This window comes from Pristis pectinata, chromosome 6 (assembly GCF_009764475.1).
Source record: "Pristis pectinata isolate sPriPec2 chromosome 6, sPriPec2.1.pri, whole genome shotgun sequence".
NCBI lineage: Eukaryota > Metazoa > Chordata > Chondrichthyes > Rhinopristiformes > Pristidae > Pristis > Pristis pectinata.
In genome coordinates, this window is record NC_067410.1 from 17,034,378 (window position 1) to 17,049,257 (window position 14,880).

Genomic DNA, 14,880 nt, shown 5'->3' on the forward strand with positions numbered 1-14,880 from the left:
TCACACAAACTGTAATGATCAGTATTAAGTGGTACTTAATAAATAAGCATGGTTTGTAAGTGTCAATTTAGCGTAAGTGGAGGCTTTGAAATTAGCAGGGTGATATTATTCACAACCTGGTACAATTATATATTTTACCTTTAGTTTTAACCAACACACTAAGTTAGAGCAGCAAGAGAAATGGTCATGAAATACCTTAGAGATGAAAAACAATATTCCTATTTAGCCTTGCTCAATAAAATTTCTGTATATATTTACAGTGCATAGCAACCACGAGAGTCCTTTTCATATGTGAGGATAGATGATTCAATGTTATACACACAAAACCCTCAATAAAACGCTTTGGTGTCTAACTTGTATCATTGTTTTAAATGAATTCTCAGCAATTTCAGATGGGACTTCTCTGAATGTATCAGAAACCCTAATGCAAGTTAGGTGAAAATCAGCATGAAGGTTTTTGTCTCACATTTTGATCAGTAATGGCCAATTGGCCTATCATTAAGATTAACCATCAAAATAGTCAAAAGTTCTTAATGATGACAAGAAATGGAGTGTAGGAATAAATAGATCTTTTTAAGTGCCTGGTGGGTTCCATGGGAATCGATGCTTGGGGCCCAGTGATTCACAATATATTATCAATAATTTCAATGAGTGAACTGAATATAATATGTTTGCTGATGTTAAGAAACTGGTGACTTGTGTGGAAGATAAAAAAAGAGTCAACTTAGAATAGTTGAGTGAGTGGGCAAATCGTTGTCAGATGCAGTACAATGTGGACAAATGAGTTATCTACTAGTGATAGATTGGGAAGTGTTGATGTACAAAAGGATCCAGGGTGTTTGTGTACACTGGTCACTGAAAACATGAAGGTACAGTTTAAGTATTTAAGAGGGCAAATGGTATGTTTGGTGAGGACTAGGGTTCACAGTCTCAGGGTATGGGCTAAGGTGAGGGAAATTTTCCTTCATTTAGAGGGTGATGGAATTCTCTACCACCTGGAGACCAAGTGGCTAAATATATTGAAGAATGTCTTCAGATTTCTAGACAAAAGGCATTAAAGGGTATGGGGAGAGAGTGAATATATGGTACTGAAATCAGCAATGATAGTCCTGAATGATGGAGCAAGTTCACAGGGCTAAATGGGCCTACTCTCTGCTCCTATTTTTTCTACATTTCCATGTTTTAAGGACTTGGTCAAAGAAATTCCCCTTTAATGGGTACTAGGAAACATTCCCCATTTGATAGATGTTTGGTTCAGAAATGTTATGAACTAATTTCTTTATGGTTTCAGTCTGCAGGTAAAAGGAATCAAATGTTTTAAGTATGATTTGATTTATGATTTAGCCCACCAAGCGTGTCCCAATGTCCTGAATTCGGCCCATATCCCTCTAAGCCTCGCCCTTCCTTGCACCTATCCAAGTGCTTCTTAAATAATACGATTGTACCTGCCTTCAACCACTTCCTCTGACAGCTCATTCCATATACTCATTGCCCTAAGCATGAGAAAGTTGCCCCTAAAGTCTGATTTGTTTCAGCCTCGAATACATTCAGTGACTCAATGTCTACAGCTCTCTGGTGCAGAGAATTCCAAAGAGTCATGAATTCCTGAGAGTAGAAATACTTCTTGATCTAATGTGGTTGACCCCTTATCCTGAGATTATGCTCCATTCTCTAGGCACCTACCCAAGAGAAACATTCCCACAGCAGAATCTGTACACTAATCTGTTCACCTAATCTGTAAACCCAATCTGTTCACTCTTTCCTCATAGGAAACTCCCTTTTCCCAGGAATCCATCTGAAAAACTTTTGTTCAGGAAACTTTACAACCTGTTTCCTGTGAAGGTGCCTTCTCAAGTATTTAGGAAAGGATCTACCTTTTGATGCACTGGTAGCCAGAAATTCCTGTATTTATTCACATTTCTAGTCATAGAGCAGGGGAAAAACAAAACACTTCAAGCATGCATTATGCTGATGGTGCAATGTTGACTTTTTGACAACTGGTTCTTGATTTTGCAGTATAAAGCATTAATACTGAAAAAGTGCAATTCCTCCTTTGCCAACTAATGTGTACTAATCAAATGGTTTCAGTGTTGGAGAAATCCAAATATTGAAAGGTTACAATGTTAGTCTTGGCTGATACATTAAGCACTTTCTCCACATCTCTTGGTAGTTAAGCAATTAAAAAAGCTTTCTATCTCAGATTTCAATCTAACAATTGGCCAAATATTAATTGCTATTTTCAGATGAGAAATCAGAATTTATAACTGTCTCTGTGTATAAAAATGTTTCCTAACTCGGTCCTGAAAGGCCTGATTAATTTTAGATTATGCCCTTTGGTCATGGGCTCTCCAACCAGCGGACAAAGTATCTGACAAGCTATTTTGATGATCCCTGTTCATGGACCTTCAAGTCACTTTGAACTTGCACTGCTTCCTGCTATTTGGGAAGTATGCTATTCTATTCTAGGTCCAAAATGGCTGTCCTCAAATTTTGCATTGAAATCAAATAAATGCAGTTTTACCCACCTCCTCAATCCATTACTATTTCTTTTGTAATTTAATGCCTCCGTCTAGACTGCGTACAATGTTGCCCATCTTTGTGTTGTTGGTAAACTTGGTTACGTGGCTTTCTATCCCATCATCTCAATCATTTATGAATGCAGTGAAGAGCTTTGGCCTTAACACAGATCCTTGAGGGCCACCATTTGCAGTGTCCTGCTGATTCGAGATCCCATTCAGTATCCTTATTTTCCATCTTCTGGTGCTCAGCCAAATCCTTTGCTAGGGTGGAAAAAATTATCGGCGACCTACATTGTTAAATTACCTGTGAGATTCTTTGTTTGGGGTGACTCCTGAAATATGTTTTCATTTATGATCATCAGTTCATTGGATATGTTATGCATCAAACTAATCAAAAATTATCTGTGCAAAATGAGATTGAGAGGAAGATCAGTGTGTGTGCATTCTGCCACCAGGAATACAAATTTAAAATGGAGACAAAGGGAATATAATAGATGCCTGCTTTAAAATGAAGGAGGTTTCTTCAACCCAATTTGAACTTGCTGAGCACTAAAATTATTGTGTTGTGTAGGATGAATGTAGCAATAGGGTTTAAGAGTTCACGAGCTAAGAAGCATGTTCATAGCTTGATAACTTCTAAACAGATCACTTCTGTGGATTTGGGAAAATATCAATCGCAGCTTTTCATCAGATTTGATGAGAACTTGTATTTAAACCCATTATTTTGTTTGGGCATGGAAATAATAACCTTGTGAGAAAGCAGTTCTTAACTAAATTTTTCCAAGTTATTCCTGTTTAAAATATCAGTTGGTTGAGGTGGGACAAGTACATTATCAAAGATTAAGTAAAAGAAAAATAAGTTAATCTCCACAGAAAATTGCTGTGCTGGTGTGCCTCATCTCTGTTCTAAATTTGTTGTAAATATAGATTAATGCCAACCTAGAAAACTAATGAGGTTTAAAAACACAGCCTCAAAAACCCCAATCACTAAAATTCTCCCTGCATTAAACCCTATGATGCATGAAAACAGCAATTATGCTAAAAGTATAGTGGGATGAAGTCTTCTAATTTAATTGCATACCCAGCATACTTTCATAAATATGGGAGGAAATACAACATTGTTAAAACTGAAGAGAGAATAGTATAGTACAAAGCACAAGGTTCAGTTTCTGGAGATGAGAAGGGTATTCCCAAAGGCCAGAGAGATCCTTTTATTTGCCAAGATTTTAGAATTATAATGAAGGTAACCGTCACATTCTCTTTTATCTAAAGTAGGAGAAATGTATGCCCACATAAGCAGATCAATATTCTCTTCATATTCAGTGAATATATTTTGTTTTGCTAGTTTGTTGCTTAGCAAATATCTGCATTAACATCTGTTGATAAACTGAAAACCAAAGAAACTGATTTTTTTTTGATTTTGCTGTTGATCCCTTTGTGTTTGGTATAGCTGTGATACAAAGCTGTTTTATGCACTCTCACATAAAGCAGTAAGTTTGTCATGGCGTATGAAAACGCACATTGTTTCATGATGGGCTTTCTTTCTGTACTTTTGTAAGATGATGGCCATAAATTCACTGTAGTCGAACCCATTTACAGTGAAAAGCTTTGTTGTAAGGAAAATATTATTTTAATTGTTCATGTAAAGCAAGTACCATGAACATTCAGATAATGAATACGTGTCTTAAATCTTTTAATTTAATTAATGTTTTCATGTGCAGGAGTTTCAAGAATTTGTATGTGCTGTTATTTAAGTTGTAAAATGTTTTATGTTGGGAGATATTCTCACTAATGATCTTAAATTTTTTTTGTAAATGATGCAGTTAAATTCATCTTTGCTTTCAAATTCCTGCATGGTTTGACTCCTCCCCATCTTGTCTTGCTCTAAATTCTCCTGGGTATCTCCAATTTTAAACTATTGACCTACCTCTATTTTCATTACAACCTCAACCAGCTAGGACAAAGGAAGTAGATGAATAGGAGAACCACCACCTGTTGGTTGTGCTGCAAGTCGCACACTACTCATTCCTTCCTTATTGTTGTGTGTAAATTCGAGATCATCTTGTACAATAGCATTGTGGGAGTGCCTTCAAACTATAATGGTTCATGAACTTCACCACAACCTTAAAGGCAATTAGAGATGGGAAATAAATACTGGTCTCACCACTGTGTTGCTAAAATAAACCATTTCTGTCTCCTCATTCAGCTGCCTGGACCTGGGTGGCACAAACTATAGAATTCACTCTTTCTCCACCTCTGCACTCCTTAACTTCTGCCATCTAGACATGGATTTCTGTCACCTGCAATAATATTGCCTTGGAAAGCTGAGTTTTTAAATTTTGTTTGTTTAGTGGTTTTGTTAGATGCCTTAAAATGTTTTTCTATTTTAGAAGATTAATATGAGCAGAGTTTATTATTGTTTTTAAACTCATCTCAAAAATAGGAACCTGATTGTCCATCCAGCTTCCTTATACTTGAGAGTCTAATTCCTTTCTGATATCATCCTGTTATTGTTCTTCTGGTCTGCTTCACGTTATTGCCTTTTTTGCTTTCATGTGTTTGAATTGCCTTTTTTTTTGCAGAAAACAAATAAATGGATGTTGTCTTGGATCTGTTTATTTTGTGGAATAAGTGACAGTGTATCCTGCCCCATGGATTCAGATTATGTGAATGAAGTAGCTTTACATTTTTGTTTTTATGTCCAAGAGTGGCCATTTACGAAGAGCAGTGTGGCAACCATTGTCATCAATTTAGCAGTGAGGAAATGCTCCTTTCATCCATTCTATCCCTTTCATCCTTCTGCTGTAAAAGTGCAATAATCAATGATTTAAACCCAATTTTATTACACCTTTCCAGTACATGATGTCCAAGTGGGTTCATCCAGATTAGTTGTTATTCGAGCATCTGCTACTGCAAGAGGCGTAGCACATAATTAAAATAAATGATGGTGTTTTCACTTACCTTCGCTTACATGGCATGATGCATATTGATCCAGAATGTGTTTTGAGCCTAATTTGTGACTATTACTTTTGCTTTATTTTTGAAACTTCAGTTTGGAACTCAGGATAAATTGTGCACCTTTCTCAAAAATAGAAAGTACTCTGAGGCATGTCATCAGACTGAGCACAACCAATGTCAGTGACTGCACAAAGATATCTGTATTTAAAAAGTGCATTTGTAAATTTTTTGCAAGGTTGTAGCAGAATTCTGCGTGGAGGCAATAATAAAAGCAGAGAATGCTGTGAACGTGCATTACTGTTTTGGCTCCCATGTTGGTTTTAATTTTAACAATGAACATACTCTGTACTGTTTTGTTTTCATTGACTGTAATGTTTGCAAATAGCACTTACTAGTTTTCAATGATCTACCAGTGTGAAGATATGCCTTGAGATTAAGTAATGGCATTGACTCATTGTGTTTTAGTGGAGGCATAAATCAATTAGTTTTAAATTGATTAACGTTTTGCTTAAAGAAGGAGAGGAAGTAATTTCAGATAAACATGTTAAACATTTGTCCATTGCAATGGTTTGATACAATTTCGGGCCTTGTTCATTCCATCAAAACATTCAGATGTAATGAAGACTTTTTGGAAATGCTGGCATTCCTGGCATAAAATAGATATCTGCTTAGTATTATGGAAATATAGAAGTAGGATATTTCAAGGCAAAATATATATTTTGATATTTTTGTAACTGGAAAATGTAACAAAATTAAGGTTAAATATACTAACCTGTAAAGAGTTAAAATAATTAGTATGTTCTTCTGCCACCTTGGCGTAGATATTACTCTGACAATGCTATTTGAAATTACTCATTTTCTTGTTATCCTGTACAGGACCAAATTTCTTGCCTTTTATGCAACAGTAAGCTGCAAGATAAGTCATTCTATAAACAATGGAGGAAATTAATTGGGGTATTTGAGCTGGGGAGGATAATTTCCTTTCATTGACCTTCTTGCATCTAAGTTAGATTTGGATTGATTAAAGTCTTTCTCTACCCAGAAGGTAGTAGCTTAAAGTACTTTGAAAGTGTACTTATTTGTTGATAAATCTATTTTCTCTTGCTTTTGTATTGAGGTTGATGGCACAGGTTGGCAAGTGAATTTGTTGTTCAAGTACTGCTTACCACCTTGTGCTGTTCCAGACTTCTGTATATGTGTGCTACACCATGTACAAAATGAAAACTCATCAAATTATGCAATTGTAATATCCAGTTTAGAATATGTGCCTCTTCCAAAAGCTCCAACTTGATTACAGGTTTGACTAGATTACATGCAGTATTACAAATAAACGTAAGCACTCGGTATTTGAAAAGCCACGAGTCGCCATTAATTCTTGCATTTTTACAGCAGTAAGTTTTAAAGAAGATGGTGGGTGATGGGAGTTTTGCCCATTGTTAAACGGATGGCATTGGTTACCATAAGGTCATCAAAGTGTGGTGGCAGAATTGCAAACTTTCTTCTGTTTCCTCATCTACATGGACACCCTTGAACATTTAAACAAACCTGTTGTCCATTCTTATTTAGTGGCAGAGAGTAACATTAAAGGAACTACATGGGAAGGCAAATACAGAATAAACTGCTGCATACCCAGACCAAAATCTAAGCTTGTGTTTTGGCAAATTTCATTTGATGTCAAACTTGCATTGAAGAATTTGAAGAATTCGGTTTGATGAAGTTGAAATTTGTACCGCTGAAGAGTTCAAATATTTGTTTTCAATACCAATGAATCTGCAGTTGCTTGCGAAGTTACCACTCCTAGTAACTGTTAACAAATTTAATGATTGCTGCTTTGATTTTGTCAACGTTACTCTTGCTGCTTGTGTATAATCAACAATTTCAATTTATTATTTCTTCTCATTTTAGGGATTTTGCCAACAAAGGTTTTGTCCCCATTCCACCTCAAGATTCTAATCTCAAGTTCTGCACTTCAATGGTAATTTTTTCCACTCATGTTTTAATATCTCGGTCTTGATTAATTACATATATCTTTGTAGACTAATAGGTCTCAGTTCCTGCCCAAATAAGGTCAAGTACTGTTTCAGTAATTTAATAGGCATGGTAATATCTGCCCATGAAGTTCGGATAAAACTGTTCTGGAAACATGCCTAGGAGCCTTTTTCCATGATGATTTCAGACAGCCACAGCTGTATTTCTTGTACGTTTGGTATAAGTATCAACAAATGCCATTGCATGTAAAACAAAGCAAATGCAGATTTAGCTCAAGCACATAAATAGCTGTGCGACAACAGAACTAGTTCACTTCTCAGATTGTTATCAGTTTTTTTTTTTGCTACTGCTTTGATCTTAAAATCCAAATTTATCCTAAGCCATTTTTAAGGTCAGTTACTGCTTTAACCCTTTCAATAGTAAGATGCATACTGATTTACTTTCTGGTTTACTGTAATTTGCTATATGCTGATTGTTCTGTGGTTATTAAATTTAATGGACATGAAGCAGCAGATTAAATTAGTTCATTCACTTTAACCGCTAAAAGCATGTTGGCCAGCTGACCTTTATCCTGAAATCACATTAGTTATGTAAAAGCATGCTTATTGACCTGGAAGCTGCACACAGACAGGTTTGAATATTTAAAAATAGGAATACTGAGAAAGAGACAATATGTAGTTTATCATATCTTTTAACTGTAAAATGTGATATCCCTGAACCACCTTCCACCTTCCATCTTTTTCTTGGCAATCCTTGATATAATGTATCACTAGGTCGTCTTTGTTACTGTGATAAGTCAAAAGTCATAGAGCAGAATTTACTTACTTATCACAGAATTGGCCATTAATCAGTGGCTTCTTTAACTAGCTTACACATCTAAAGGAAAACATCTATTTGTTGATGCGTCTTTTGATGGAGTATTTTCAACAGGTCCTAGTCAACTGCTCATCACCTCTCGTTCTCATTCGGCAATGGAGCAATGTATTGCTTTTGTCATGTTGGTAGGATTGAGAATTTGGGTTGGATGTGCTTCAAAGTTTTCATCACATGATCACCTGCTTCAAGCTACCTCACCCACATACTATAATTGAATCTATGATTGGACCTTGGACATGCTCAATTTTACTGTGTCCTTCCTTTTTAAGGCTTTTGGAAATTGAACAGATTCTTCATTAATTGATTAGGAAATACTTCATTATAAGTCAACAATCTTCTTTTACCCATCCTTGATAATGGTACAACAAATGGGAAAAATTGTTCCAAGTAAATTGAATATAAATTTGTTGATGCTGTGATTTTTCTCTTGGATGCTCCAGTCTAATCATGAATGACTGGCAATCCTACTTAGAAATTCGTATTTGCTGCACCTGCCATTTAAGAACACCTATATAAGCAGCCCCATCCTCCTCCCATTGATTAAAAACTCCTTTAATATTTTTGTCAACAAAATGATTACTAATAGTAATTTTTTTTAAACACTTAGCATCATGAACTCTGCATCTATTAATTTCTTTTGCATGCTAAACAATATCCCTCATGTGTAATATTACAGATGCTAATATGAATCAGATTACAGGAGCACAGATATCTGCACGTGCCCCCACCAAGTCACACATCACACTGACTTGAAAATATATAGACATACCTTCATCACTGAATCAGAATCCTCATCACCCTCTCTTCCAGGACTATGGGGGAGGCTTCATCAAAAGGACTGCAGTGGTTCACAAAGGTGGCTCATCACCACTTTCACAAAGGCATCTCTGCCAGTAAATGTGGCCTTGCAGTGAAGCCACTACACGTGAATTTAAAAAAAAAGAGAGGGTTTGAAGGTCAAGAATATTTTTTTAAAAAATTGATTAGTAAGTTAAAGTGTATTCATCAACAATATTAACTCAACAAAATATAGTTATCAGGAGTGGACATAATATAATTAAAACTTTTATTTACTCAAAGAAGTCACAAACCTAACTCAAGGTTTTTAAAGAAGGGGTAGGTCTTTTTGAGTAATAGTTGTTCAAGGCATTTTTAAGGCTGTGGAGGCAGAATGATTATATATTTTATGTTTCAATTTATAACTTCAAAGCTGTTTGATGTGCTACATCCCAAGAGCAAGGTAGGCCCCGATAGAAGAATAAAAACATAATTTGAAGAATTTGGTTGTTTCTTTATTGATTGGCAGCTGTTAAATTGTTTATATTTTGTCGAATAAAAAACTCTTAAAAGATACAGTAGAAGTTTCTGTTTTAAACAGGGATACTTGAGCTGATCAAGATTTTTTTTTGTGCTGCAGAGTGATAGGAGGTGGTTGCCTTAAGGTTCTGGGCTAGATGCACATTTAAATATTTAAATAGATAAGAGCGTAATTTGTACCTTATTATCTTTATCCACATTTTTTGGATTGGTTCTGAGTATCATGAATGTCAAAAGATGGCATATTATAATGATAACATGTAATTTGAACTGAAATGTTATTGTAATATGAATGGTGGTGATGTTGGGTATTTAATTTCAGTGCATGTTATTTTCTGTCCATTATTTCTCTGGCAACTTCCAAGTGGACCTTTATAGTTGTGCCAAGTATTTTTTGGAACAAACAAGTTTGTTTTCTTGCTTTTATATATGCACATGTAAAACCTATCTGTAAATGATAATAGTCTCAGAGTCAGACAGCACGGAAACAGGTCTTCGGTCCAACTGGGTCATGCTGACCAAGCTTGCCATCTAAGCTAGTCCAATTTGTTCACATTTTGCCCATATCCCTCTAAACCTGTCCTATCCATGCACCTGTCCAAGTATCATTTAAATGTTGTTAATCCTCCAATTTCATTCTGTTAAAATTCCATTTAAAATTTTACTCCATTAACTAATATTGCAATTTGAAGCACACGTAAAATTAATTGCTGGCAGACTGACTTCTGTCTATAAAAAGGATATAGATTTGGGGTGGCATAATGGCACAGGTAGTAGACCTTCTACCTTACTGCATCAGAGACCAGATTCAATCATACCTTGGGTGCTATCTGTATGGAATTTGCATGTTCTCCCTGTGATGCAATGGGTTTCCTTTGGAGACATGCAAGTTGGTAGGTTCATTGACCAGTGTAACCTGCCCCTTGTATGTAGGTGAGATGTAGAATCTGGGGGGAATTGATGAGGATAAAAAAATGGCATTAATGTAGCATTAGTGGTTGATGGGCAGAGTGGACTCAGTGGGCTGAAGGCCTCTTTCATTGCTCTATAACTTTGACTCTGATTTACTAAGCAGCAAGGGAAAGCAAAATAAAACCACCTGCATATTGCATTGCTCTGACCCATCTAAACTTGGAAGATGAGAGATTGAGTTCCTGATCTCGGATTGATTAAATGATTTCTACTAAGATGATCGTGTGAATAATATAATTGGCCCCAGACAGTGGTTGATATTAGATATGCAGGTGTCTTTGTATGAATTGAATCAAACCTGACTGTCTCAGCCTGATGGATGAAAAGTGCAGTGAATAAAGCCTGAGTAAGAAAAGAAGAATGATCATTCGGGCAAGGTCTCAGACAACAGATGTAATGCCTTAATTAATGCTTTAAAGGATAAAAAGAATGGACAAAGTTTGTTGGAAAAAAATTGATTAACATTCAATGATAGAGCTGTCTTAAACTCTAAACGTAACCCAATTTAGGAGTGAGTCATAGAACCACGAAGAATTTTCAGCTTTGTGACTCATTTCTGCTGAAAATAAGCAGAATTAAATGTTCAGATTTACCATGAAATGTATAAAAACCTGTTCTTTGCACATTGCAAATGCAGAAATGTTGTTCGATAGCCTGGCAATCATGTCAAAAGAGAGGAATTATGAAAAATAATTCCACACTTAAGAGTCCACTTGAGTTTATAAATAGAAAATATGGTTTTCAAATTGTTTGCAGTATAATTTTTGACTGAACTCTGTACTTGAAGCATTTAGAATGTGGTAATTTTCATAATTTGATTATATACAGTTCTTGAGTACACCATCAAATTAGCCAATTATTAATCACTGTCTTGACCTGTTTAATAATTATAGATTCCTTGTACAAATTATCATGGTTAGTGCTTAGTTAAAATCATGATAAGATGATGCATTTAAATCCTATTTCAAATCTTTCTTTTAAATACCACTGTTACCCATGTGTGTAATATTAATTAAAATGAATTCATTAATAATTTGTCTTTCTATTTGCTTTGATTTCAGCACCGACAGTAATCTTAACACAACACTTGTGTCACATTTAACTCCTATCTTCATTAAAATTATTACAAGGTTTCTTTTACCTTCAATGCAGAGAATAGATTAACAAAATCTTTTAATTTACCTTTCTAATTGCAATGTGGCATTCTTGCCACTGAAGTCTCACTCCAGATACTTGAGCATGTAATGTGTTGACATTTCAGTGCAGTGCTGAGGGAATGCAGCACTGCAGGAGGTGCCTGGTTTTGTATGGGATTTTCAAATTGGGTGAATGTATAAGATTCAATTTTTCAAGAATGACAGAACAACCTTACCAAATTGTCATCCCTTAGCCATCATTCCAACTGATTATTCGGTCTTTATGTTGACTGTTATGTGTGAGAGATGGCCAAGTGCTAATCAGTTGTCAGATTTCCCTAGACTGCAACAATGACTACAGTAAGTATTAAACTGGCATTACAGACTTTAAACATCCTATGATTACCATGGGCACCATATAAATGCTAAGTTATTTTTGGGAGTCATTTTTATGACACTGATGTTGGCATTATCAAAGGCAATGAATAGAAGCAATGTCTTCTCTTAATGATTATCTTTGCTTTTTTATTATTTATTGCAACATACATTGCAAGTAACTTAGAACTTGTATTCTCAATGAAGATGCTATTCTGCTGGAAAATATATAAGCACACAAGAAGATAAGAAATAGGAGCAGGGTAAGCCATCTGTCTCTTGTGCCTGCTCTGCCATTGAACAAATTCATGACTGATCTTCTACATCTTTTTAAAAAAAAAATTCCCTGCCTTATCCCATGATTCCAAAAATCGATTGATCTCTGTCTTGAAAGAAATCATTGGCCAAGTTTGCACAATCCCATAGGGTAGAGAATTTGATTTAGTTGCATACAAGTACTTTTTTTAAGAACTGAGCGTACCATGTGGTATGATTTGTGATATGATTTTGTATCAGGCAGTGCTGTTAGTTGAGAGTTGATTGCTTTCAATAAAGGACATGTGCTTGCTTTAGCTGGCAGCAACACTGAAGACCTTACAGTCATTAAAACCTGTAACTTCTTGATTTGGGGCTATGCAAAAATAAAGGTTAATTGAAGGCAGGCACATTTGGGCGAAAGTTTGTAATCTTTTGTCTTCTGTTTAGAGGAAAGCCCATCTAACTGACATTGCTTTCCCAATTTTTAAAGATTTCTCAAATGTAATGCTGGATGTTTATAATTGTCAACTATATTGCTGGTGTGTGAGATTAGTGCTTTGCTGCTGGTTTTGAGCTTTCATGCAATGATCACTGAATGGAAAGGGATCTATTGTTTCTATTTAAGAACATTTGGCTGAGGATTAAATATTATTTGTTTTAAAATTGTTTTGAAGATCATTCTGGTATTCCTAGTCACTATATAACTGTGAATCAGCAGAAACAGATGGGAATCAGTTCTTGAATATATAGTGACTAAAGGTTGTTTGAAGGACAGACAAACAATGTTGGGTTTGTCTACAATGTTTGAGATTTCATGAAGGCAATGACATCATATTGCTAAATCAATGGCAGGCCTTTTGTTGTTCAGAAATTAGACTTGGCAATTGATCAGCACTGCTTGGGTTTGAAAATAAACCAGTGTTAAACAAAATCTTGAATTAGAATTGTTGGTGACTGGAGAAACTTGAACTGAAATAAAATTAGTCACCAAGGTTACTGGCAATAGTACGTCGATCAAAACTTTTTATTTGTTTTCAGGTGATAACAGCTCTATTCAGTGAATGTTCAAAAGTCATTTGGGAACCATTTAATCGACTGCAGTTTGTACATTTTCTTAACAATATTGCTAATAGCTGTGTTATTACATACATTATGCAAAGAGCTTAATTCTGCATCATCTTTGTAATGTCAAACAACTAAGAGAGAGGGTTGCAATTGGTCCAGAGATGGTGGTGCCTGTAATGTGGTCTGTTTACAAGGCCATCAGATGCCTCCTTCCAGGAGAGTGCCCCTGCTTCTTTGCAGAAAGAAAGTTGTGACCTCTTGGATGAAAACCTCTGTGCTCCCACCACTGGCAATGCATTTGCATTTGCTCCAACGGTTATGTGCCCACACTGCTGATGCTCAAGCCCAGATGGTACAGACCCAGGCTGCAAATGAGTCTTCTCAGTCAAGTACTGCTCGTAATGTACCTTTGTGGCACATCCATTGAAAAGGAGCCTAGCTGCAGTCACAGCAGCAGTACAGTATTGAAATTGTAAGCTTGGAAACCAAAGCTGTCATTGAAGCATGAAGTTATTGCTATTTTTGCTGAAGTTATAACTTCCCATTGACTTTAAATGTCATATATTTATGATAAGTACATATTTTTTGTTTTCTCCTGGACACCAATGAAATCTGTAATAGGGCTGATGAAGAAAGCCATTACGGAATGGCATATACATGGTTCAGCTTCAGCCGTTATTCAAGGTAAGTGTGTGACGCCACTTGTATCATGGGGATAAGTTTGCTTGGCTAATGAGTAAAGTAATAAGTTTCATATCTAAATGGTTCTCGTGCAGAAGGAAAGGGACCTTAAGGGGCAATATGCTTAGGTGAACACAGTTATGCACTGGAGCGGCCATTGTCGGAGTGGACAGAGTCAGCGTGAGCAGCTTTGTTACGAACCAGCAACAAAAGAGACACACCAAGTCATGCATAAGTGTTAAAAAACTATTTTATTAATAACTAATGATGATAAGAAAAATAAAAGTAAAAACGTTAGAATATTAGTATTAAAAATGTTAGATCTTAAACATTAACCCCAAAAATTAAACTCGAAGTGTGTGTGGCAAATTCCCAAACTCCAAGTCCAGGAATAGTTCTCAAAGTTCAGTTCAGCAAGCCGTAAGGTGAAACGTGAGCAAAGGCTTCTTCAACAACTACCGTTGACCGAAGACAAAACGTAAAGAGAAAATAGAGATATTACAGAATCCAAATGTTCCACTTTGGAACTCGTACGACACTTCGGTGTCTACTCGGCAGCGACTACTCCACCTCTTTCTTCTGAAGCATCTGCCACACCAAAAGGCACTTGAATCGTGGCCGTCTACACAAGTACCTGTTCCCTTCTACAGGTCAACAACAAAGTGGACTCCACTGCTTTGTTCCGAAGTATCTGCCACCCTGAAAGGCACTCGAATTGTGGACATCCACACAAA

The 14,880-nt window shown here is 36.0% G+C and overlaps 1 protein-coding gene across 1 annotated transcript in view; it reads left to right on the top strand.

The window, feature by feature from the left end:
- Nucleotides 1–14,880, top strand: part of atp2b2 (ATPase plasma membrane Ca2+ transporting 2) — a 604,494-nt gene that overhangs the window by 117,508 nt on the left and 472,106 nt on the right. The window contains exon 2 of the mRNA XM_052017134.1: nucleotides 7,383–7,452. The gene's annotated coding sequence lies outside the window, so the exon portion shown is untranslated. The remainder of the gene's footprint in view (nucleotides 1–7,382; nucleotides 7,453–14,880) is intronic.